This window comes from Ornithodoros turicata, unplaced genomic scaffold (assembly GCF_037126465.1).
Source record: "Ornithodoros turicata isolate Travis unplaced genomic scaffold, ASM3712646v1 Chromosome31, whole genome shotgun sequence".
Lineage (NCBI taxonomy): Eukaryota > Metazoa > Arthropoda > Arachnida > Ixodida > Argasidae > Ornithodoros > Ornithodoros turicata.
In genome coordinates this window covers 51,213-75,866 of record NW_026999355.1, presented here as the reverse complement: position 1 = coordinate 75,866, position 24,654 = coordinate 51,213, and the positions used below count along the sequence as shown (strand labels likewise).

At 48.0% G+C, this 24,654-nt stretch overlaps 1 protein-coding gene across 1 annotated transcript in view; it reads left to right on the top strand.

Annotated features, from left to right (window-relative positions):
* LOC135373750 (uncharacterized) overlaps positions 1-23,316 on the top strand; it is a 52,463-nt gene extending 29,147 nt beyond the window's left edge. Inside the window, exons 4-5 of the transcript XR_010416573.1 lie at positions 18,155-18,231; positions 23,190-23,316. The gene's annotated coding sequence lies outside the window, so the exon portion shown is untranslated. The remainder of the gene's footprint in view (positions 1-18,154; positions 18,232-23,189) is intronic.
* Positions 23,317-24,654: the final 1,338 nt, after the last annotated feature.

The following is a 24,654-nucleotide window of genomic DNA, read 5'->3' as shown; positions in this document are numbered from 1 at the left end:
CGCATGCAGAGCTGGATTTTGTGGACGAGCCATCCGTAAAAACAGGAGTAAAGCCTGCATACAGCTCGCTCATCATATCCAGTGTGAGCGCCTTGGACACACCTGCAGCGACGTCATCCTTTCTCTGCAGCCCGGCAACGGATAGTGAAGCAGATGGCAGAGGGAGGGTCCAAGGTGGAGTTGAACGCGCTAGGGGTTCAACTTGAAAACGTGGCAGGTGAGGCTTTAGCTGTTGAATGCAGGACCTGAACTTGTTATTTCTGCGACGGGAAAGCTTCAGCAGTAAAGGGTGGTGCCGGTGATGAGCCAACAAACGGAGATAGTGACGGCTCGTCTCATTAAAGCGCTGGATAGCAAGCGGAGTCTCTCTCGCTTCTGCCATGACTAAACAAGTATCCGTTGTTCTTGGCACGCCCAGGCACACACGAAGGCTACGTGCCAAAAGACACTGAAGCTTGGACTCGGAGGATGGCGAAATCCCGTGTAATACTGGAAGGCTGTATAGGAGCGGACCACGCACCAAGGCTCGATGAATGGCCAAAAGAGATCGCGCATCGCAGCCCCACCTAAGGCCAGCAATGTGTCGCATTAGGGCGATCCCTTTGGAGAGTTTCGCCTCTAGGCCCGCTATATGCCTTCTCCACGAGAGTCGGGAGTCCAGCGTTACACCCAAGAACTTACATGAGGTGGAGTACTGGAGCTGCTGTCCAGCCACAGAAAGACGATATGGAAGCATGTTCCTTCGCGTGAAGGCGATGACGTCTGTCTTCTCCCACGAGATATCTAAGCCTGCCGTCAACAGGTATTGGTGTATGGAGTTAAGGGTTGACTGCAGTCGCCGCTGAATGGCGGGGCGAGATTTTCAGGTAGTCCAGATGCAGATGTCGTCAGCATAAAGAGAGAAATATACTTTCCTCCCTATGCAGTCCTTAAGACCGGCCATAACTACGTTGAAGAGAAGCGGGCTAAGCACACTTCCCTGTGGCACCCCGTAGTCTGATGGAACAGGCGCAGTATCTCCCTCAGCTGTGCGGATAAACAGGGATCTATCGCGAAGGAAATCCGTGATCCAACGCATGGCCCTTAATGGCAAAGAAGCACAAGTAAGCATGTATAGGATGAAAATGCGACTGACGGTATCATACGCCCGTTTCACATCGAGGAATACAGCCACCATTATCCTTTTGCGAACCATTGCTTCCTGTGCTGCGGACACTAAGTCGATGATGGAATCCAGCGCTGAGCGGTACTGACGGAAACCCGACGTTTCTTTGGGAAAAAAGGATCTCTTTTCGAGCCACCATTCAAGTCTGTGAAGTATCATGCGCTCCAACAGCTTCCCGACACAACTGGTTAGGCTTACCGGCCTAAATGAGGACAATTGTGAAGCGATCTTGCCTGGTTTCAGCAAGGGGACGACGCGTGCGCGTTTCCAGGCTTCGGGCGATTTACCTTCCCTCCAGGATGCATTCAAAGCTGACAGAAGACACCCCCGTGACTGCTCATCCAAGTTACGGAGCGCCGGATATGATATGTCGTCCGGACCAGGAGAAGACCGGGCTCGAGAGAGATGAAGGGCGTTCATAAGTTCAGCCAGCGAGAAGTCCATATCCATGGCGGGATCACTGACTGGAGCGGCATCTGCAACTTGCGCAGTTATAGAAGATGCGTAGCACCGGAACGCCGTAGTTGACATTGCTTGTGACCCAGCTGTTATAAGGTGGCAAAAGGAGAGCAACGTCTTTTTCGCTTTTGTGCTGCGCCAAAGCAAGGGCGCCCAATGGGTTACGCGAGGGAGGTGCATCCTTGAGGGACCGCAGCACACGCCACACTTTTACAGGACTGACAAACGGCGTAAGCGTTGCACAAAATTTCCTCCATCGCTGCCGATCCAGCGCCGCTAAGGCCTTGGAGACAAGCTTTGCGGCACGACGGGCCTCTTGAATATCCTCGAGGATGCCAGATCTACGAGCTTTGCGCTCTGCGCGTCGCCTATACGCCCGGAGCTTCTCAACTCTCGTTCCATGGGACTCGTTCCATGGTGGCCAGGGATCACTTTCACACGTGAGCTGCACCGCTGCAGGGCGTCCTGAAAGAGAGAAGTTACGCCCTCCGAGGACATGTCTTCGCCCATGCGGGTGGCACATTCATTGCGGAAGGATTTCCAATTGATGAGAGTGACCCACCGCCTGCGAGCACGGCCTGCACAACCGTCGAACGAAATGAAGATGGGAAGGTGATCGCTGCCTCGGCCATCAGGACCAGGAGACCATGTGAGACGTGGAAAAACATCGCTGGAGCAGACGGCAACGTCCAGGGTATCGGTTTGAAAAGTTCGGGTGAGGAAAGTGGGCGATCCATCATTAAGCAGATGCAAATGTAGGTCCTCCAAAACGTCCGCCCAGATCTTCCCCCGACTGTCTGTTTTTCTGCTGCCCCACAATGGGTGATGCGCATTTATATCGCCCAGAACAAGAAATGGGGCCAGGATGCCTGTGAAGATCGCTCGGATCTGCGATGGCGTCACCGCAATGGAAGGGGGGATGTATGCACTCACCACTGTGAAGTCCGTGCTTCCTAAACGTATCTTGCACTGAATGTAATCGAAGGGTTCATGATATGATATCACCAAGGCGGCAGTAAAGTCGTCTCGGACGCACAAGATACTACGACTTCCAGAGGGTTTGCCCAGCGTAAAAACAGTGTATCCACTTAGACGAAAACTGGAAGGAATGTAGGCTTCGCAGATAGCTAGCACAGGTGTCTGGTACTTCAAGAGGAATGATTTCAAATCGGGCAGCTTGTTGCGAAGCCCGCGTGCGTTCCACTGGACGAAAGTAGCCGACTTAAAGACCAACTCCATCCTTACTAGGGAAAGAGGTCCTTCAGTGCTAGGAAGGCCCTCACTTCAGCCAGCTGGGAAGCCCCTGGGAAGGCAGCTACAATCGCAGTCAGCGCAGATAGGAACAACGGCAAGATAGACCTAGTGAGGCCGTCACTCCCAGTGGCTGTTGGGATCGCTTTGGGCTGCACCTGTGCAGGCAAATCCGTTTCTCGGGGCCGGGCGGTCTCCGCATAACTATGGCGGTTACGTATGCCACTTGAGGGGACTGTTGAAGAATTCTGGTCAGCGGGCGCAGAGGGACGGACGGGAGGTCGCGAGCTTCCGCGTGCACGCTTCACTTCGGAAATGAGTGGCTTCTTTGGCTTGGAGACCGGGGGGCGCTTGAGGTCGCACGACTCATACGGGGCCTGAAACCGTCTTGAAGCCCTTGCTTTCATGACACAGCGTGTGTCTGAAGCTGCATGAGGTCCACCGCAGTTTGCGCACTTAGGTTGCCGCTTGGCAGCGCAGTCCCTGATACTATGTGGCCCAGCACACATCTTACAGCGAGGTGCGCTACGACAGTTGCGCGCCAAGTGTCCGAATCTTTGACAGTTGAAGAACTGTACTGGCGCCCCAGTATATTCTTGTACGTTATACTGATTAAAACCGAGAGGGAATGTCTGTGGAAGCTTCATGTGTGACTGAAATGTCAGGATAACCGTACGAAGGGGGAAGAACATGCCACTCCCATCCGGCTCGTAAATGTGCCGTACTTGTCGTCTTGCCGATATCACTCCAAACGGTTTCAAATATGTGGAGAGGTCCTCGTCACTGTAGGGGAGAGGGACATTAGAGATCTTCCCGAGGTTCATTGTGTAGGATTTTGCCACGTGCACTTCGACGCCTGAGCCAGCCACAGACTTCAAAGCCAGGAGATTTGCCACGGCTCCCCGGATGAGACGAAAACGCACATGCTGCCATCTTGATTGAGGCAATGCTTCCCGATGGCCTCCTGCGTAGCGGCTTGAATTTCATGTGCTACGGCATTTGGGTTCATATTCCAGAACGACTTGCTCGGTTCTGAGAGTCGAAACACAACAGGAATGCCATCGGGTCGGTTCTTCTTGTAGGTGACCAGCTTGAAGGGGTCACCAGAGCTTTCCATTTCGATGTCGGCACGGCTTTCCGTCAACGTTTGCCGACAAGAATACACGTGTTCACGCTGCACTGCCTTTTTATAATCTAGCCCCGTCTTGTCACCTCTATTTCGCTGCAAAGCATTCATTGCACTGCAACTCCTATGGCAGCACCCGAGATACATAAAACCACAAAACGCTGCTCCGTTGCCGCCATTGCTGTTTACTTACCAAGCTCAAACTGCGCACCTGCGCATGCGTCAGGTTCGCCGCTCTGATTGGTCTCCTTGGTGCGTCGAACGCATTGCTGTGCGGAAAAGTTGAGCCGTTGCGAACTCTTGTACGTACGTGCGTGGGAGCTCTCCGTTAGCTCGTTGTCATGGTAACTGACAGATACAGGCCAACGGAACGGATGCCTGTGCGTCAAAACGCATCAGTGAGGACCAACCTTTACGACTGCTTACGCCTTCAATACTGGTGGCCGCGATGACAAATAGACCGCGATAACTTCGGAAGAAACACCGACTATCACGTCGTGTACCATACAAAATCGTTCTTTTTTCTTTTTTCTTCAGCCAGATATCGTCATCAACGGTATCAAAGGCCTTGTGTAGGTCGACAAAAATGTCCTGCAGAAAACCGAGAGTTATCTAACGCCTGATTAATCTTATCCGTTACTGCAAGAACTGCAGATGCAGTTGACATTCAGAAGCCGTGCTGCGCGCTATAAGAACGTTATATTTCTTTAAGAAAACAGGGAAATTGTTCACAAATTATTTTTCAAATAGAGTATTTGTAATATTAAGCACCGAAATAGGTCTGTAATTCTCAATATTATCTTTGTCGCCCGTTCTATAGTATATAGGGACCACACGTGCAACTTTCAGATGATCAGGATAAATTGCTGCAGAGCACGCATGATAGAAATTGCGGCGCAGTGGTACAGCCAAGATATCTATATACAAGATTTGATAACACCTACAGTCGAAGAAAAAAAGGAGCAAAACGGGGAGTAATTGCAGCTTCTACTCCCCTAGATTGCAATTACTCCCCATTTTAGTCCCCAACCCCGACATTTAGTCCCGGCATTTACTCCCCAGGACTGCAAATTGTCATTGAACTTCGCGAATGGTCTCCTGAATGCAACAGTCTACGGAAATATGTGCCCTTGGTCAATTTGATGACATAAGGCTGTATAACTCACCAAACGTAGCAATTTTCCAGCCACACAGAGTAAGAAACAGTTTAGCGCTGCTTTCTTCGCAAATTGTGCCTTATATATGTCGCAAGATTTTATATCACTCGATATATCACGGTTGACGGTTTGCTTCAAAGTATTTTCATGCATGCACACGAATTATGTACCTGGGAATCTTACAGCAGCGCGTGAAATGCAGTCTTCACACTGTGGCATTCATTTACTCCCGTGCATTTGCTCCCGAAAGAGATTATTTTTTGTGGCAATGCATTTAGTTCCCAAAAGGAGTAAAATTACCCCTTTTTTTTCTTAGAGTGTACAGAGATTCCATCAGGGCCGACAGCCACATTTTCAACTCGTTACGTATAGGTCGTTGTAATAATGTCTGAAGTAGAAATTGGAACCATAAAGGAGTTCGGTACGTTAGTCGTAATAAAACTTGACCGCGAAAAGTCATAAACAAAACCAGAAGCAAGGTCGAGGCCTACGCTGTTAAAATAGAACTTCACCACATAGCACGCTCCCAGCCAACCACCATTCCGAATAATATCATTCTGTCTCATGATTCGTTCAAAACAGGGGGATGAGCCTCTCTGGGACATGCATAATGTATCCCAGATAGGCGCGTCTTCCCGTTTTGAACAAATAAGGACACAGAATGATATCATTCGGAATGATGGTTGGCTAGGAGCGTACTACTAGTACTAGTACGCTCCCATTCGTGTGCCTGGCTTACGTCATCATCGTGTTGGCAGTAGATGGAATGCGAACCTTTAAAACTCGTTTATTTAGTATGTAAGCTGTTTTCGAAAGAGAAATTTTGCAAAATTGACTCTGAAGCGGTGACGAACATTACCCTGTCAGTATCATACATACGTTCAAGGATGCGATAGTCCCTTTAATAGATCTAATATTGTTCTTCTACGCTTCGTAATTCTATTTACAATTTATTGTTCAATTCTTCTCCTTCATAACTTGTGCAGCGTTAATTACAAAAACGCACTCTCTTTCGTATTCGGGCGAAGAGACGCACCACCGTCCAGATACCTCTATCCATCGTTACGTCATCTGAAGAATTGTAGCACCCAATCAGACGCCAACGCGGAGGTACACTCTTAAAAATGAACTTCGCCGCATAGCACGCGCCTAGCCAACCATCAACTCGAATGATATCGTTATCTGCCCTGATTTGTTAAAAACGGGAGGCGTACGCCTTTTTAGTGACACTTATGCTGTTCATAATTGTCACAAAAAAGGCGTACGCCTCCCGTTTTCAACAAATCAGGGCAGATAACGATATCTTTCTAGACGGAGGTTGGCTAGGAGCGTGCTGTGCGGTGAAGTTCATTTCTAAGGGTGTAGACATAACGTTCTGCTTTACTCTCTTCAAGATGAGGGGGGGGGGGGGGTCGAGGTAGCATGCCGTTGTTGGCCGCACTCTTCAAGATGAACTTCACTGCATGGCACGCTCCTAGCCAACCATCATCCCGAATGACAACGTTCTCGTCTCCAATTTGTTGAAAACGGGAGGCGTAGCCCATTTTGTAGCCGTGCATGGCTCAGCCTCTCGTTATCAACAAATCATGGGCGAGAACGTTGTCATTCGGAAGATGATTGGCTAGGAGCGTGCTATGTGCTGAAGATATGAACCTATCAAATTCACCTATACAAAAGGTGTCACAGACAACACGTTGAAATCGCCGTTTGGAACCGACACAGACGGCGGGCTTGCTTGGTACAGTTCATAGCTCCTTTAAAGTAATGTGCAAGTACTCAGAAGAAGTAGCACGTGAGTACTCGGGACTTGAAGTACACTCCTCCACTGGCCACCTGTACAACAGACATTTGATGCTCCGTGATCCAAGACGTCCGGTAGGTCTCACTAGCACCTATCAGTAACAGAGGGGGGGGGGGGGGGGCGATTGGACCCAGAATGGGAGGGGACAATTGTCCCCCCAAAACATGAGTTTTGACATTGGGTTTCCCTTTCTCCCCTTTCCTATACTACGCGCTTCGCGAAAGAAACCGCCCCCTCCTCAAACTGAGGGTCTGGATCTGCCCCCTTCCCGAATAATCATTCCGATAGCCTTCGGCACATGTCGATGGAGCGTAGTGTCTGATATGGATGTGACCATCTGTCATGCGCAAGAGCATGGAAGACACTTGGAACATATCTTTTGTTACTGCGTTATATGAGCATGCTACCTTCTTTAACCGGCACGCAAAATATTACAGAGAAAGCTGTATGAGGGAACTTTCGTCAAGGACACGGCGTGGTTCCTGGGATTTTATTCGGCGCGCCATTGGTTGCCGCGGCTGGCGCAGCAGTAAATCGGAGAGGAGATAAAAGAAAAAAAAAATGGCGCGGGCTCAGTCGCGTCTGAGCCGTAGTGTTTTACATGAAAACGTCACAATCTCAGATTCATTTGCTCCTTTGTGGAATTTTAGTGAAAGAAATACAAGTCTTTATTCATTTCTTCATTCCATTCATTAGCCGCGTATTAATACCAAGAACATTTAATTCTGCGCGAGCCGTCTCTCATCGCGGCTGCGCAATCCATCGACTTTGTAGGTCACTTTCACACTCGCACAAGTCGAAGTTGCCTCGCTGGTAGAGGGCAAGGGCTCGTTCTGCGCTCCCGTAGCTCTCTCGATCACGCGATGCTGCACTTTGGGAGGCTTTTTGGGTTCCTTTCGAGCCGCTCTTTCTTCTGATTGCCGTTTCCTTCGATTCTGACCACATTTTAGTTTCATAATGCAAACATTCTGGCAAAATTTTGACATTTCAACTTTGGTTATTGTTATTCAAGCCGATATAGCTTAGGTGGTGTCCTCGAGGAATGTGGAATTATAAAGTTAGTGTAATATCCACTTGGAGATCCCTTCCAAAAAGAAAACAGCAAAAAACGTTTCGCAAAACTCGTTCGTGTTTTCTCGTAAAACATAAAACACATCGAATTCGAAACCCACTGCCAGCTCCCGGATGAAACAGCCCTTCCCTGCATCGCCTCTTCCGGTGACGTAATTGGTATTGCCGGCGAGATTCCCAATCGCTCAGCTGACGGCGTCACTGGGCTGGTTGCAATCAGATAACACCGAAAGCATGAACACGGATATGTTTCTAGCAGCTTTTCGGCAGCAGATTGCGAGTCGGAAGACCGCATTTTGTGACGGACAGCTGCCTTCATAACCGACTCCAGTGACGTCGGTCCGCACACTGTGTCCTGCATTTAGCCGGGAGCGCGCAGCTGGCTGTAAAATCCAACTAAATTCATTTTCTAATGTTTCGGACTTAAAGGAGCTATGAACTGTACCAAGCGAGCCCGCCAGACTATGTCGGCTCCAAATGGCGATTTCAACGCGTTGTCTGTGAGACCTTTTATATAGGTGAATTTGATAGCTGCATATCTTCAGCACATAGCACGCTCCTAGCCAACCATCTTCCCGAATGACAATGTTCTCGCCCATGATTTGTTGATAACGAGAGGCGGAGCTATTATGTATCTATTATGCACATCTACAAATGGGCTACGCCTCCCGTTTTCAAGAAATCAGAGATGAGAAAGTTGTCAAGTTGTCATTCGGGATGGTGGTTGGCTCTGAGCGTGCCATGTAGTAAAGTTCATCTTGCCACTTGAGTGCGGCCAACAACCGGCAAGCTACCTCGACACCCCCCCCCCCCCTCCCTCATCTTGAAGAGGGTAAAGCAGAACGTTATGGTGTACCTCCACGTTGGCGTCTGATTGGGTGCCACAATTCTTCAGATGACGTAACGATGGATAGAGGTATCTGGACGGCGGTGTGTGTGGGGGGGGGGGGGGGGGCGTCTACTCGGCCGTATACGAAAGAGAGCGCGTTTTTGTATTAACACTGCACAAGTTATGAAGGAGTTGAATTGAACAATAAATTGTAAATAAAATTACGAAGCGTAGACTAACAATATTAGATCTATAAAACTCGCAACTAAATACATGCAAATAGTAATTCTTAGCTCCTTTAAAAACGAAATATTCCGGTTACATGTATTTCGGGCACTCACTATTCCGATCGCACCTTCAGTTTAACTGCATTTCCTTCTCTTTCTTTTTCTTTTTTTGTGCGGACACCACCTGCAGCCAGGTAAAACCTCTCAAGCGCTTTCCAACGACACCTCCATCGGCGTCCTAGCTTCCCGTGTTCGCGAGATAGACTGCCCACAAGGTACGCGTACCAAGATATATTTCCGTCTCTCTCGCACGCGCCCGCCACGCTTAGAGATTGCGCCAGCATCCGCAAGTTAGCTAGAATCTTACACGTATAAGCTATCTGGATTTAGCCGGTTGGACGCTATCAGTTTATTACTCACCAGGTTATCGCGTCATTAAATTTGGCATGATTTCGTTGCATCGTAAATTCTGACCTGGCTACCAAACCGAACTTACAGACGTTTGCACGTCAAAAAGAAAAAGGAAAGCGCGGTGCGAGCGCAGTCGGTGTACCAGACGCTATGTTGCGGCCACGGCATTGGCCGCTAGTTCAGGGCTCGGCGCGCCGGCTGCAGCACACGAACGTCACAGCACATCGTGCGAATAAGCAGCCCAACGCGCTTTGGCTGCTCGAAGACAGCATAACCCCACGTTGAGGTAACGCAAAGCAGTTACGAGGATTCCAAAGTTGAATGCGAAGCCGAAACCAAGGGATTAAGCCGGGATAACAGACAAGTACGCGAGCACGAAGCCGTGTCAAAAACTGTCCCAGACGTGTGTACTTCAAACAAATGCACGTCCGTCGGAGTTTGCACTGGCCAACGCAGAGTTCGCGGAGAAGTTTCTGAATAACAAGTTTGGACATATTTGTGACATTCGCGATAAGCTGCGGTTTCGGACTGACGTAGCGCCCGCACGTGCGCAACACAGCGAACCTGCGCGTGGACGGTACAACTGTCGCTGTCAATTCTTCGCATGTGGATGCGAAAAGGCGTGAATCTTTCACTTGGGAAGTTCGAATTTACTGAGAAATACAGATTGAGCAATGAAAAATGGAAATGACGGAATCGTATCACTTAGCGACCTTCGCACTGCAATGAGCGATAGTCTCACAAGGAGATCGATCCTTCCCATCTTGCAAGAAAAACGTGGTGAGTCCTTGAAGAGAGCTCACCTTAGAGTGTATCGACTACGAGACACCTTGCCCGCTGTACAATTAGCAAGATGGGAGTCCCTCGGCAACTCTGAACAAGAGCACCTGGCGGACCACAAGATCGATGGTCCGCATTCGGTTAGCAGGATTCGCATGTGTCCGTCGGGCGAACGCAGACGAGGCAAGGTTTCACGGAAGTCGGACGTGTGGACCTGCCATAATATGCCAAATAATAATAATAACTGGATTCTGCCAAAATGCTTTGGCTACGACAGTCATAGACGACATGTTCGTTCGACTCGGGGTGTAAGCAAAGGGGCACGTAGAGTGGGGTACGATTCCCCAGCGTCCCAGTCGGTCACGGATTGGCTGAGCCTGCAGAGTATGTGGTGATCACCAGAAAGCCAAGACGGGACGGAAGCAGGCCACGGAATTTGCGCACCTTGTATAGCGCTACGGGAGGGTCCAACTGTGGAAGCTACAAGAGCGGCCACACGGAGCGGTAATACTATTCCGGGGTCGACAGTGGGAATTGCAACGAAGACCCTGGAGTAAGACCCTGCGAGCAACGTGGAGTAAAACCCCGCGTGTAGCCCGTCCTGTCCGCGGCTTGTACCATGCTCTGCTCTGAGCACAGCAGCAGCGAGGTCTTCAAGGTGGATGAAGCCTGCTCCCAGCCTGTGGGAGAGCTTTTAAAGTTAAAGCACCCAGAGAACCATCGGCAGTCAGTAAAGGGTTTCAGTACAATCCGCGGAAGAACTCAACGGACCCCGCTGCTGCCTCCGAAGGATCTTCCGTGATGCTGCTGTCCTGCCCTGGAGAGCTGTGAACAGTTGCCTCAGCTTTGCCTAATGCCGAAGTGTCATGAAGGTAACGTAGGACTTCAGTGCCAGCCACCGACATGAACTGGCGGCGATCTTGACGAGCTGCAGCAGATAAACACCACAAAAGAGTGAATTCGCGGTAAGTGAGTGATTCAAGGTACTCAGACGTCAGTGGAGTCGTTGGGTGGCCCCTGCGAACGAAGCGTATCTTCGCAGAAATGGAGTTCAATTCGCGTTTACGGTCTCTTGCACGACACTTGCCCCAGCTCTGCAGGACACCTCTCACGAAATGCTTGAAACCTTCCCATTCTTGTGCTGTTCGGTCGCGACCAAACAGGTGTTCTCTAATGCGGACAATAACGTCGGCGACAATGACGGGAATGTTGAGAAGGGGCTGGGCAAGTCGCCACGTTCCCACACCGCTACCACCCATACGAGAAGTGTCGAGCACTAGGAGTACAGGCTGGTGGTCGCTGACATACGTCGCCGAAAACGTAGAAGTCACGACACTGCATTCCTTGACAGACGTCGATGCGCATCAGGGCACGTAGAGCCTGTCTAAGCTACTGGCAGAGTGTCCCCTAGACCATGTTACAACGAAAGCGTTGTCATGAAGCAAAGGCCACGCGTCAACCAGGTCGAAGACTGAGAACAGCCACCGCAGGCCTCTAGCGTTCCAAGTAGGCCTGCCATGTCCCGGATCGTGTACGTCTCAACTTGAGTCGGTCGCACGATTGAAATCACCAGCTATCAAGACAGGACAGTTGACTCGCACACTGTTGTGGAACTTCCACTCTAAGAATGACTGGACCTGAATTCCGCAGTTCCCAAACACAACGAACCCTTTATTATGATGAGAAGTCCTTTGAAGACAGCTCCCAGCGTTGCAGCCGTCTCGCAGAGCATCCGGTTCCAAGCGGGCCGGATCGCAGAATGCCAGAACGTGCGCTTCCCTCGCGTGGTTAGCTTTTTCCCGGCCTCGTCTTTCACACTTGTCAAAAAAATATATAACATCCTCCCCCGCGCAAAAAAAAACGTTCAAGTCACTCAATAGTCAATTACACACACAGTCCTCCACCTCACAGAAAAAAAAAAAAAAAAAACAGTTCGTGCGGGATGCGGATGCAGGGGCATAAACGTTCACCAACCGATGTTTAGCACAGTCTATGAAAAAGGCAAGACAAGTAACCCTGCCATTGCTATCATACGGAACGAAACTATCCTTTTGAAGATTGCCACTAAAAATAACCATCCCCACGCCGGCATCTCTTCCTACACAGAAACTCATTAAGAAAAAAGAAAAGAAAGAAGAAGAAGAAACAAGGCAAACGATACTGCCGCTTAAATGCGGCTACCTCTAACTTGTTTTGAAAGTGTACCTCTAGGAGGAACAGTATGTCGCACTTTAGTCTGTACTCACTTCGATTTGCTTATTGATGTTCTTAAAACCCTGGACGCTACAGTATACGCACTTTCATACTAGAATTGTAAGCATCGGATGAGTCATGGTTCAGGGTTTCATTGTTCGAGGTTTTTATTGATTGAATTGCAAAGCCATGCACGTCATTTCATGGAGAGGTCCCGTAGCCAAAACTAGTGAGGGGACCTCAAGTTGTTGACCAGTGAGAAAGTACTACAAGGCAATTCAGTACCAGGGCATTGGCAAATAAGCAGTTTAGAGCATTTACATGATTTTACGTGAATGTATATACAAGTTACCACACTAAAGACGAACAAAAATAGGAAGCAAACAAAGATCAACAGTGAATTAACGATGTAGTGAATTACATGGAATGAATGTGATGACACAGGGCGATTTTGAAGCAAATGAGCGATTTTGCCTTTCCTATGTGATGTGGTAATGAATTCCAGTTTGTGCTTGAAAAATAGGAGAACTGAAATGCACAGTAATTGGTTCGACACTAATACAGTAGTTCGTTCGACACCTGGGAATTTCAAGGGGTTTTTGAAAATAAGCTCGAGTATATGCACACACACACACATATATATATATATATATGTGATCAGTGAAACACGGAAAGTTATGTATTATTATGTATTATTATATTATTCTGACTGGTAGTATATTCTGAAGGGGGAATATAGGTTTTATAGTTTCGTTTCGTTTCATGAAGGGCATAGTACGGATGCAAGTCTTTTGTACAACCTGAAGGGGGTGTAATGACGTTTGGTAAGTTATCCGTATCCCATATACAACAGCACAGTATGATATTCGTGAATGAATAAATTAATGTTATATTGTTAGCAATGTTTTCAATAGAAGTATATTGCCCACTCAAAACAGAACACAGCAAGATGAGTATACGTTTTTACATAAGAGGTCAACGTGCCTTTGCCAAGATACGCGCTGATCAATGATATACGCCAAGGAACTTTGTCTGAGTCACTCGCTGCATATTTGTATCAAAGAACTGTATACGCTCATCTCGCACAACAAGACGTTTGTTTTGTTTCCTTCCTTTTCTTATTCTTTTTTTAAATAAAATGTAGGTTGTTTTGGCAAAGTTGGCAATTAGTCTGTTTGTTGTTAACCAAGTAGCTAGCTGCAGCATGACGCACCTGGCTTTAATGTATACTTGAGATGCAGAATTGCCTGGGACAAACAGTGTTATGTCATCCGCATACAGAACTGTTTTGCATGTTAAGTTGCGTGGAAGGTCGTCAATGTCAACGAGGGAAAGGAAAGGGCCAAGAATGGATGGTGTAAAAGCTTCCCCTTTCCGGGGGTACGGGATGCTGTGATGGAAATCCCGATGATGGTTCCTTGATATCTCTGGAGTCGGACCAGTAGAAGTGGAAGCAGGACGTTGACGCAACTGAAGTTGGCAACTTGGTTTATTATACAATATTTACAGCAGGGGAATGCAGACAGGAACCCGCCGGAGTTTAGGGGTAACGACAAGGTCCCGGACCTAACAGCCGCAAGACCCCAAGCCGAGTTGTTTCACCAGGACTAACTCGGCATTTTACGCGTATAGCCACCGTCTCTGGCCCCGCCTGTTATTTGCGAATCCAGAGACAGCCGGTAAAATTAGTTCCGGCGTCTGCTGCCGTAGTTGACAAGGTCTTTGAGAGGGAAACATTTCTTAAGTGCACGGGCCAAGGACATGCCAAACGTCAACGGTCGCGTGCGTTATTATCCCCCTTTAGTCAGCGGCTCTGTTAACCCCCGCCATACAGAATGAGTATCCCTTCCAGAACACCAGAAAGCCTTCAGTTGACCTTGAAGGTTTAAGAGATGTTATACAACATTCAACTACACAGATGCCAGAAATTAAAAGCAATATAGCTTTCATTTTCAGGATGTTTTTCTGGCCATTCCAGGACGTTAATGCAGTATGCGCCCTCCACCCGTATGGTATACAGGGTGTCCCAGAAAACGTGTAATTGCATTGTGGGGTGCCAGATGTAAGGCTGTGGCGCAGCGTAGGCGCGACGTCCCGATCTTCCTGCTTGTGAGATCTTTGCGGGTTCGCGTCGTCAGCGTCCTCCAGAGGGAACTGTTTGCGCTAGGGGAGGATGGCTTTGTGCGCTGTTGGGGCCATCACCCTTCTGTTCGCGCTGTCGGCGGTCTCGTCACCATCGCCGGCGTCCCGTCATAAGCGAATTCATATTTTGTACATATTTTTTTCACCATCCATATTTTTCCCATCCATGATCATTTATCATTCATTGACTCTTATATGTTAATATCCGCAATTTGCATCGCCCTGTATCGTTGATCTTGTGTTGTGTATGTTACGTGTGTGTTGTGCTTGTTGTATAGTACCATGTGAAATCCGTCTAGTAAATCTCTCCCACACAATAAACAAAACTACGGCACTCAGAAGCATGCGGTCAATGGCATTTGTTCTTACTAGGTTTCTGCCACTTCCTGATGTGCATGTCATGTAACGTAAGTTTAATTGCGTAAATTTTTGCGAATCGAACTCAGAAATTTGCCAAAAGTACAGGTCACTTTTTTACCCCACCAACACGACAAGCGTGCCGAATTTATGCAAAATCATGATAATTGACAGTGATATTCAGTATCTATCCTGTCTGGTAGAATAGCCGAACATCATGCTTCTCAGGGACTGGTGTATTACGCGCAAGGACTTTTTGAACGCAGTCCCTGTCAGTCCGACGGAAGGAGGTTGGAAACCCAACCCACAAAGTGATAGTAGTAGAAAAAGTGACAGTTCATGAAATTGCGAGAGGGAAGGTATGGTCACAGCCGAGGCTGGACGCGATAAGCTATATCTACAGTGCAGGTGTGGGCTAGGTTTCCAAACTCCTTTCGTCGGACTGACAATGATTCGTGGCGCGCTATCCTCCGCGAGCTCCATAAAGCATGATTTTCGGCTATTTTTTCTGATACGACGGCTCCTGAATATTCCTGTTAATTATCATTAATTTGAGTAAATTCGGCACGCTCTTCGCATTAGCGGGGTAAAAAAGTGACCTTTACTTGGCAAATATCCGAGTTCAGTTCGCAAAAATTTATATAACTAAACTTACGTTACATGACATGCACATCAGGAGGTGTAAAAACATAGTAAGAACAAATGCTGTTGACCGCATAATTCTATGTGGCGTAGTTTTTCTTTTAATTAAAATTCAATGACACATTTTCTGGGCACCCTGTATACATATCTTATAATGCAAACTACTCCATCACACGAGCCTGTTCACAGTGAATAGTAATTTTATTGAATATTCTGCAATCCCACACAAGACCCTCATCTGTATATCACCTGGCAATGAGCCAAAAAATATGAAAATTGCTTCCACCCTAATATGAAGATATTCCAGTGTAGAGCTGACATGTAGTATAAACAGCAACTGCCACCAAGGAATGCTGGAGGCACAGTTTAAGTAGGCAATTGTACTCAAACAAATTTACACACAAACTTCCGCTTGCCCTTATGACCAACCCAGCAGACATCTGCAGCAAAGCAGAAGTCCGTCAGAAGGTGCTCAAGTATTTTTCGTGCAGATTGCTTTACTTCACAGCGCCCAAGCCGAGCAAGCTCTTGAACCTGAAAGTTGGAAATGTTCCAAAAGCTCATCGCACCAAACAAGATTGCCACTAACTTCACGCAACACAAAATTGAAACTTTTCCTGTTCTGTGCGGAGGACTGATGGTGTACTCGCGTTCTGATGATGTTTCCTGCGTATATTGTATTCGACATCATGAGCTCATGTAATTTAATGACACCAATAGTTTTACCCCCTAATTTAAAAAAATCTGAAAACTTTTGGGCTCTGGACTTCAGCTCATGTAATCATATGACACCCAAGTTCGAGCAGTTTCTGCATAGCAAAAATGTCTGGATAGAAATAACTAACCAGTACCACAATGCTCTTGTTCCAGAGATTACGAGTTGGGCTAAAGCTATGCGATGCAAATCAGTATTTCCTTTTGCCCTTTGCCCTTTTTGTGACAATTATGAACAGCATAAGTGTCACAGAAAACGCGTACGCCCCCGGTTTTCAACAAATCCGGGCAGATAACGATATCATTTGAGATGATGGTTGGCTAAGAGCTTGCTATGAGGTGAAGTTCATTTTTAAGAGTGTAGATGCGTAAAAAGTAGTCCCACTCAAACGGAGGTCTGTCTGCAGGAAAAGAGTTAAGTGAAAGTCCAAATCGCAACCGTTAACTGGCCACCAATGAAGTGCACATGCCTTTCGTGTGGATTCGAATCCAGATTTAAATCGACCCCACGGCACTAACAGTGACAGTGCACGAAGCGCCGCAGCACGCTTTCCACACGGTACACTCTTAAAAATGAACGTCACCGCATAGCACGCTCCTAGCCAACCATCACCTCGAATGATATCGTTGTCTGACCTGATTTGTTGAAAACGGAGGGCGTACGCCCTTTCTGTGACAATTATGAACAGCATAAGTGTCACAAAAATGGTGTACGCCTCCCGTTTTCAACAAATCAGGGCAGATAGCGATATCATTCAAGATGATGGTTGGCTAGGAGCGTGCTATGCGGTGAAGTTCATTTTTAAGAGTGTATAGTACAGTCGGGGTCTGACAGCACTTTGATACTTTTTGCTCGAGTAATTCGCATTCTGTCGATGATCACAGGCTCCAAACAGGTAACAGGTGGATCAAGTTGATACGGGATTCCTTTTTCAACCGTTCCTTCATAGTTTGCACGCCGTCAAAATACGGCCCCCAGCGACTCCTAGGAAATGGCATTGCATTGACGCAAAAAGTTGCGCTGTGCACTGGGCAGTGCACCGTAGATGTGGGTTAGGTGCAATTTCGCGACGCGTTCCTGCGCGAACGGCAGGAACGTTGTAAACCTTCTCTCAGCAATGAATGGTGCGGGGTTCGCAGCATCGAATGATGCGCGTCCAACGCGTCATGATCAATCAGCCTGACATGGATCATCCTGCACAGAAAGTCCTGTATATACTGTGAAACCGCAACTCCATCCACTTGAGCGTCTCGACCAGCTTTGTTCACGGGATATTAGACGCATTGTGTTCTTGTTTCTTTTTTGTTTCCGTAACCGTGACAATAAAATGTATCTTCGTTGAAATAGATTAACTGCAATTAGGCAATTGGAGGCTTGGTATGTATTTGTCCCTTCTTTGTTGTTCCAGCCTCAGAACATCAGTTCTTTCATGTTCAACAGTTGCCGCCCGCATCGATCCCGTCGTATGAATGTGTGTATGAGTGAGCAAAAAATGTAAGAGTGAAAGGAGGATGAGTGAGAGAGAGCGGCTGGTTTGTCCCTTCAGATGACGCATCCTGGAAGTCGCTGAAGAGGCGTGTTAGCTTAGCTCAATCGGTTGAGCCCTGGGCCGGTAATCCAGAAGCCGTGGGTTTGAGTCCTAGAGCTGGCTAACCTTTTCAGTGACTTTCATCTTTCATGATGAATTTCGGCCATTGAGGCTTTGTATGTATTTGTGCCTTCTTTGTTGTTCCAGCTTCAGAACATCAGTTCTTTCATGTTCAGATTAAATGCACTGAGCATGAAATCACCTAGTGGACTTATCTGGCTCGTAACTTTTTCCTTGCAGAGCATGTGTGAAATGGTCGCTGCTCCTAACGGTGATGAAAGCAACTTTTCGCCTTCGCGTTTGTCACTATCCAGCAGGTAGGAAGTTCTTTCGTCGTACAACGTCATTCGAGAAACATTTCGTTGAGCATGAGGAACACAAAAACAAAACGCGGACCCTCTCTTCTATTCACGATACTTGCTCGATAACAGCGCCCTCCCATGCGGAATCCTCCACTCAAGCATCCCCTGTGTGGCCCGAGTGAACTTCAAATATGGTGGAAGGCTATGGCAGAAAACTTTTCGACTTTGTGAGCAGCATGAATGGGTCAATTGAGGGCAGTATGTTTTCAGCTTGGGCAGTTACGTGACTGGAGAAACCTGTGTACCGCCGTATTCTCAATCTGCACTTTACCTACGTGCCGAGCCCTCCCCTCCCCTGCAGGAACCCTTCGCCCCTTCCTATATTCATCCTTTCTCATGTGCCACGTCGTTGCGCATGCGCTTATGCTGGGCACTCCTGGGCAAAGCAGTGGAAGCCACCTTCTGAGGCAATTTACTGAGAAGGTCCAAGGGCGTATCCAGAATTCGATTTACCCTTCCTTCAAGTGAACGACTTGACTTGGGCCCCTGCAAAGGGGCCTTCGGCGCAGGAATAGATCGTGCACTGGAAATATGGCGGGTATGTGGTTTGTGTGTTCCTGATGCTCAAGGAAACGTTTCCCTCTTCCACACACTGGCTAGAGAAACGCAGCTGTGAGCTTATTCCAGTTCTGGAACTGCGGTGGGTTCAGATCAGGACGGTTATGCATTTTTGGGGTTGAGCCGGGCAGGGCCGGACATAAAGCGACTGGGCCGGACCAGTAGACCAAAGAAAAAAAATGGCTCGGGTGGGGCAAGGGCCTAAAACTGTGGCCTGTGCAGCACTCTAGGCAAGCCTTCTAGCATACAATACAACCTCATACAATTGGCTCAGCACTTCTTCCGTAAAGTTGAAGGATTACAAATTGGGTACGCTTGAAAATAAGTCATTCACATATGATCAACTCGGTTCGGAACTGCCAGTATTCTGTGACGTGACACCGAGAGTGATATTTATTAGGCCAGCTTCCAGTGCAGTAATCAATCGATCAGAACCTTGGATTTTGCACCAGTTAGTCCGGCAAATTTTACACAGTAGAGTTGTGGATAAGCCTTGTTGGGAACCGCTGTGACCAACACCGGAGAAAATAACACCGGAGAAACACCGGAGAAAATAACAACCGTCACCTGAGGGTGTTCTTCCACTGACGCTCTGGATAGTGCATCCGCTTACCAAGACATCCTCCCGGGACATATATATGACCTCGTAGACTAATTAGTTTTAGACACAACCGCTGTATTCGAGGTGGAAGGATCAAGTTTAATCTTGCCGAGCAGCGGTACCAACGGTTGATGTTGCGTTTCAATTGGAAATTCTAAGCCTCTGAAATGCTTCTCGAATCGATGTACAGCCGAAGAAACGGCAAAGGCGTGCTTTCCAGTTCAGTTGTATCTGCATTCTCGGGAATACAAAGCTCGGGAAGCAAGTGAAATTATGTGAACGAAGTCATGTTGGCTCCAGACCGGTTACAAAAATGGGAGGTTCGCGAACACGGAGACGAAACGGGACAACAGGCAGGAATTGGCAAGCATTTCGAAAGATAAGGAAGTTAGTGGTTACGTGGGGGAAATTCCAGAGCAACCAAAGCATTTCTTTAAGATATATATTTGTAGTACAAAGTTTTGGCATGCAATAAAGAAAGCAAAAAGCAGTGGCACGCAGAACATAACAGATGATAAAGGGGATAGAAGGGAAAAGGTCTCAGCATATTTTCTGTGTTTCTAGGGTGCCTTGTGATTTGTTGACACCGAACCGTGGAAGAGCGTTGAAGTGGTATATGAGATAAGTCTCCATATCACGTCTGTCACGTGTGGATCTGAACCCGGTTTCTAAAATACATAGTATAATGTTGTCAAAATTGTGACCAGGAACGTTAAAGTCTTCGGCGACTGATATGGGGACGCACGTGGCAGCGCACATAGCAGCACGTGCTGCACGTGCGGCTATCATGGCGGAGAGAAGTATGTCTTGTGGGAAGCACCCACGACCCAGGAAATCTGCCCACGCAACACGTCCTGACGTTGAAAGAACACGGGGTTTACTTTACCCTTCCCAACGCCAAGGCCCCCGGCCGACGACTGTCGCGCAATGCAACGTCTGCATGACCTTAGACCCTTTTCGTGCCCCGCGGCCGTACGTGATCAAGAACGCCCCCACACAGCATAATGTATCTACTGTCACCGAGCGTCCCCACAGTCTGTAACTGAGGAACAGTGATGCATAATCAAGTTCCTTGTCAAGGGAAACCAGCTGAGATTTTGCAAGACCAGTTGGTGCATACAGAATGGTGCAGACAGTTTGGCGAAAGAAAGGCTATGATGACGAATGAAACACACAGACACGTTCTTGCGACTGAAGTCTTGCCAGTGAAACATCACAGATGTTGAGCAAGCCATCCTCGAGAACCTGCAAGTAGCAGTTCGGGGATACGCAGCCCGCCGTAACATTAGTGTCGCTAGTGTGTTCAGGGGCACTTACTGTTACGCACAGGCTTTGCAAGTTGTGAGGCTTGTACTGTGTTTGTATTTCTATGTGTAATTGCCTCATCCACAACAACGTCCCGTCACTCGAGATGCGTTGCCCGGCACCTCACTTGTGGTCAAAGCGCGCATTACGGTCTCTGAGCAGCTGCTGAACCGAGGGGGGTGAAGTTTTGCAGACAGTCAGCACATGTGACGAAACCTCGAGGGATTGATCTTCAAAACGAACCCTGAGACTCGGGAAAAACACACTAAATTATCATCAACTATCACCAGCTCGCCTGCTTCCTTGCCGTTGTTTACCCTGGAAAGATTATTTTACCCCCAGAGACAAAAAGAAGCAGCATGGAATGACGATAAGGCTTTCCCGCCGTAATGGAAAAGCAAGACACAGCCGTCTGCAGGTGAGTCAATGGGACCTGCCTTCTGGCACATGCAGGGTGGCATTTATGGACTTCTTGGAACAAGGGGTCACGAATGATGTCTAGTACAATTCCCGGTTGGTTCCGTACGAAACGGAATTCGCAAGAAGAAGACCCGGGATATTGTCCAGAAGGGTCATTATTTTTCATGATGATGCCCGACCTCAGACGGCGAATTTGACTGTAGCAAACTCTGGAGCTTTTGCGGCATGCCTCGTACAGCCAAGATTTAGCTCCATAGAATCATGATTTTTTTCCCTTAAAAGAGCATCTCACTTGGTTCACATAATCCCCTTCACAAAGCGACCGTTCACTCGGACCACAGAAGCCCGTACGGACCCTTTCTTCCCTCCGGGCTCTTGACCCACAATTCGCATGAACCTTTAACACGTCGCACCTAACCCTTTAAATACCATGCCAATGGTGAGAACGGTGCGCAGAAGAAGAACGGTCTCTGTTCGAAATATCGGCGGCTCCTGTCCTGAGGAAAACTCCCTTCGTAACTTGGAGGAAAGACGTTCTCCAGAGATGAAACCCACCAGAAAGATGTCTTGCGGTGCCTACGACAGCAGCCCACGTATTTCTGCACCAAAGGCGTCAAAGAGTTGCCACAACAATGTCAGCGGTGTCTACGTGCGTACGGTGAATACTCTGACGGACTGGCGTAATTTGGTGTTGACCAATGTTTTCAATTGGATCTAAAGAAACAAGAGTCCCGGCTGGTCTCGGCTAGTCTCGGCCTTGAACGGCCGTTTCACCCTTCTTTGCGAAAACTGTGTCAATCCGTCTCACATTTCCAGAGCAAACGAGAGCTTATGGAGGTGACCCAACCTAACCAAGTTGGCGCTTCATGAGCTTGCCTTGTATCCTATACAATCTGTTGCGGATTTCTCGTCGACTCACCTTCCTTCGAAGAGATCGTGCAGAATGAAGTAGTTGAGACCACTGCAGCGTACATGGTTGTAGTATCAACTCCTTTGCGGATGGCAGCAAGTTTCTGTACTACAAAGGATGAAGCACAAGTGGGAAGCTTCTACCAGCGGCATGGCCGAATGGGTAAAAACGTCCACCCGTTGTTGGCAGCCAAAGTCGTGGTGAAGACTAGTGGTTGGGTTCCAATATGCACGGTTCCTCTTTCAATATATCTTCCCAGTGTACTTCTACCTGAATACGTCGCAGAACCACTGAAAGGTGTAGCGGTTTTTCAAAAATAACAATTTTCTCGTGTGTTTAACTTCATTTCACACGTGTCGATCCATAGGCGGCGCTCACTGTCACTCCGCTTTAGGGTGCCCGCTGTGGGTAGAGAGGGAGCTAGTTTTTAGGCACCCTATACCCTCTTCCGTACTGTGTACCGCAATCTTAGGAACGTGCATAAAATACCCTTCGACCAAAGACAGCATCCTTGGGTCTTCGTCTCAGAAGACAGCGCTCTCTGTAGGGTAGGGTAATTTAAACGCAAGGTTAGCGTTGGTTAAAATATTGGGACGATGCTCACCAACGCCGATTACCATTTGAGCAGGGGGCCACGAATCCCTTAACTTTAATTTAACGCTTAGCTTCACCAAAGGTCGTTACTGTCAGCGAAACGTTCGTCACGTCACCAACTAACGTCTGTAAAAAAGAATTGAGCGTTAACTTTCAGTTTTAGCAGCACTTGATCTCGATTCAAAGTTAGCAAGCGTTGGTGAAATTGGGCCTAAATTGATCAAGTTAATTCAGTGAAACACTGAATTAACTATACATTATGCGTACGACTGATGAGAATAGAATACATTCACAGCACCTGTCCAGATTTGAAGTTGAAGAATATGAAGGCAAAAAAAAAAGGCTTCACAAGCATGTGCCACGATACCGTGTGGATAGGAAGTCCAGTGTATGGCCAAAGTACGAGCCTTCATGTACTGTATCGAAAAAGCCTGGCACTCAGCCGCTACTGTAATCTCCCTTGTGGCACTGGACGGCCCCCCATTGGTTAAAAGTTCTCACCTAATCACCGTGTTTCTCTTTCAGGCTCCTCGTGTCTCTTGCAAGCAGCAACACTTTCACGGAGGTCTTCTCTTGCGCTCCTGAGACTCCTATGTATTCCAATGGTTCTTGTAAACTGTGGTCAGCACTCTAATAAACAATAATCCGTATAGTTTGGCAGTCAACAGTTGATGGCAACCATTAGTTCGGCGCATCATCGCTATAGCTGTTCATGCGCCATTACACACCGCCACCACCACATCATCATCATCGCTTATTCGGAATTCAGGTATCTGGAAAACTCGTTAACTGGACTGCGTTACCGGGAACACCGGCCTTGGTGGCTCAGTCGGCAGCGTGTTCGCCTTCTGATCCCGAGGTCGCGGGTTCGAACCCGGCTGAGGACGCCAGCAACTTGGTGGCAGGGTACAAGTTGTTTAGACACTTCGTCTTCCGCGAGGGCCGTTAAATACGGGGTGCCGTGTGGTGATGTGCTTTCATCGCGCGTCAAATAACCCTCAGGTGGGCAAACAGGCCGACCGCTGTGGCGTCGCTCATGATCTCAGTTGTCTCGCGACGTAAACTCCCAGTTATTTATTTGCATTACTTGGAACGAACCTGCTACCATTGGCTTTCGTCTCAGTTATCCGGAAATTCCGGATAACTGGAAGCAAGTTTGGGGACCAATATTCGGGTACCTATGTTATTCGGATTCGTTTATTCAGACATGTATTAACGGACCCTGTCCTTGGCATGTGCTGTATGCACGTTCTTCCGGAAAAAAGGGTCATCGGGACATCCTCTCACTGGGCCTTCTGACTTGCTGAGGTACTTTTGAGGTAGTGTACACCACGGGCGATCTTCTCCTTGTTTTCTTTCAGCAATAAGGAGGTCCCCTTAGTTTTGGGGTACCCGCGAAATTTGCTGGAAATTCGTTATCCGGACGGAGAGGTACCACTCCAGAGGTGTACCGTAAGCGAAACGTTACTATTAAATAGCGGCAAACTGTCGTTAAAACACACCTACTCATCTGTAACAGGATGACTGGAATAAAAACGAGTAGCAACATCTTTATCTCCCATTGCCGAGCTCAAATGTCATGTAATGCGTTGAACGCGGGGTCCGCTCGTAGCGGAACATTAGCGGAGATGGACACACAAATGAACCGCGATCTGACAGGACACGGGAGAGACACCCGAAGCAATCGGCGAACATTTTGACACGCCTAAAATATGAGGAAAAAAGCGCTCGTGAAATGGTGGTAATAGCCACTGTTAGTACTGCGGGTGCCTAGCACAACAGGGAACATCGTTCCGTGCCGTGCACCTGCCAAGTGACAACTGGCAGGCATGTTTGTGGTCGTCTTGATGGCGGCCATCGAGGGCGCTACACTACCGTGCTGATCTGTGCCGTGTATGCCAAGGGAGTCTGGCCATTAATGGGACCTGCCTACACCTGAGGCTCCACCCACTTTTTGAGGTATCTAGCCAATCACAGGTCGAAACACAGT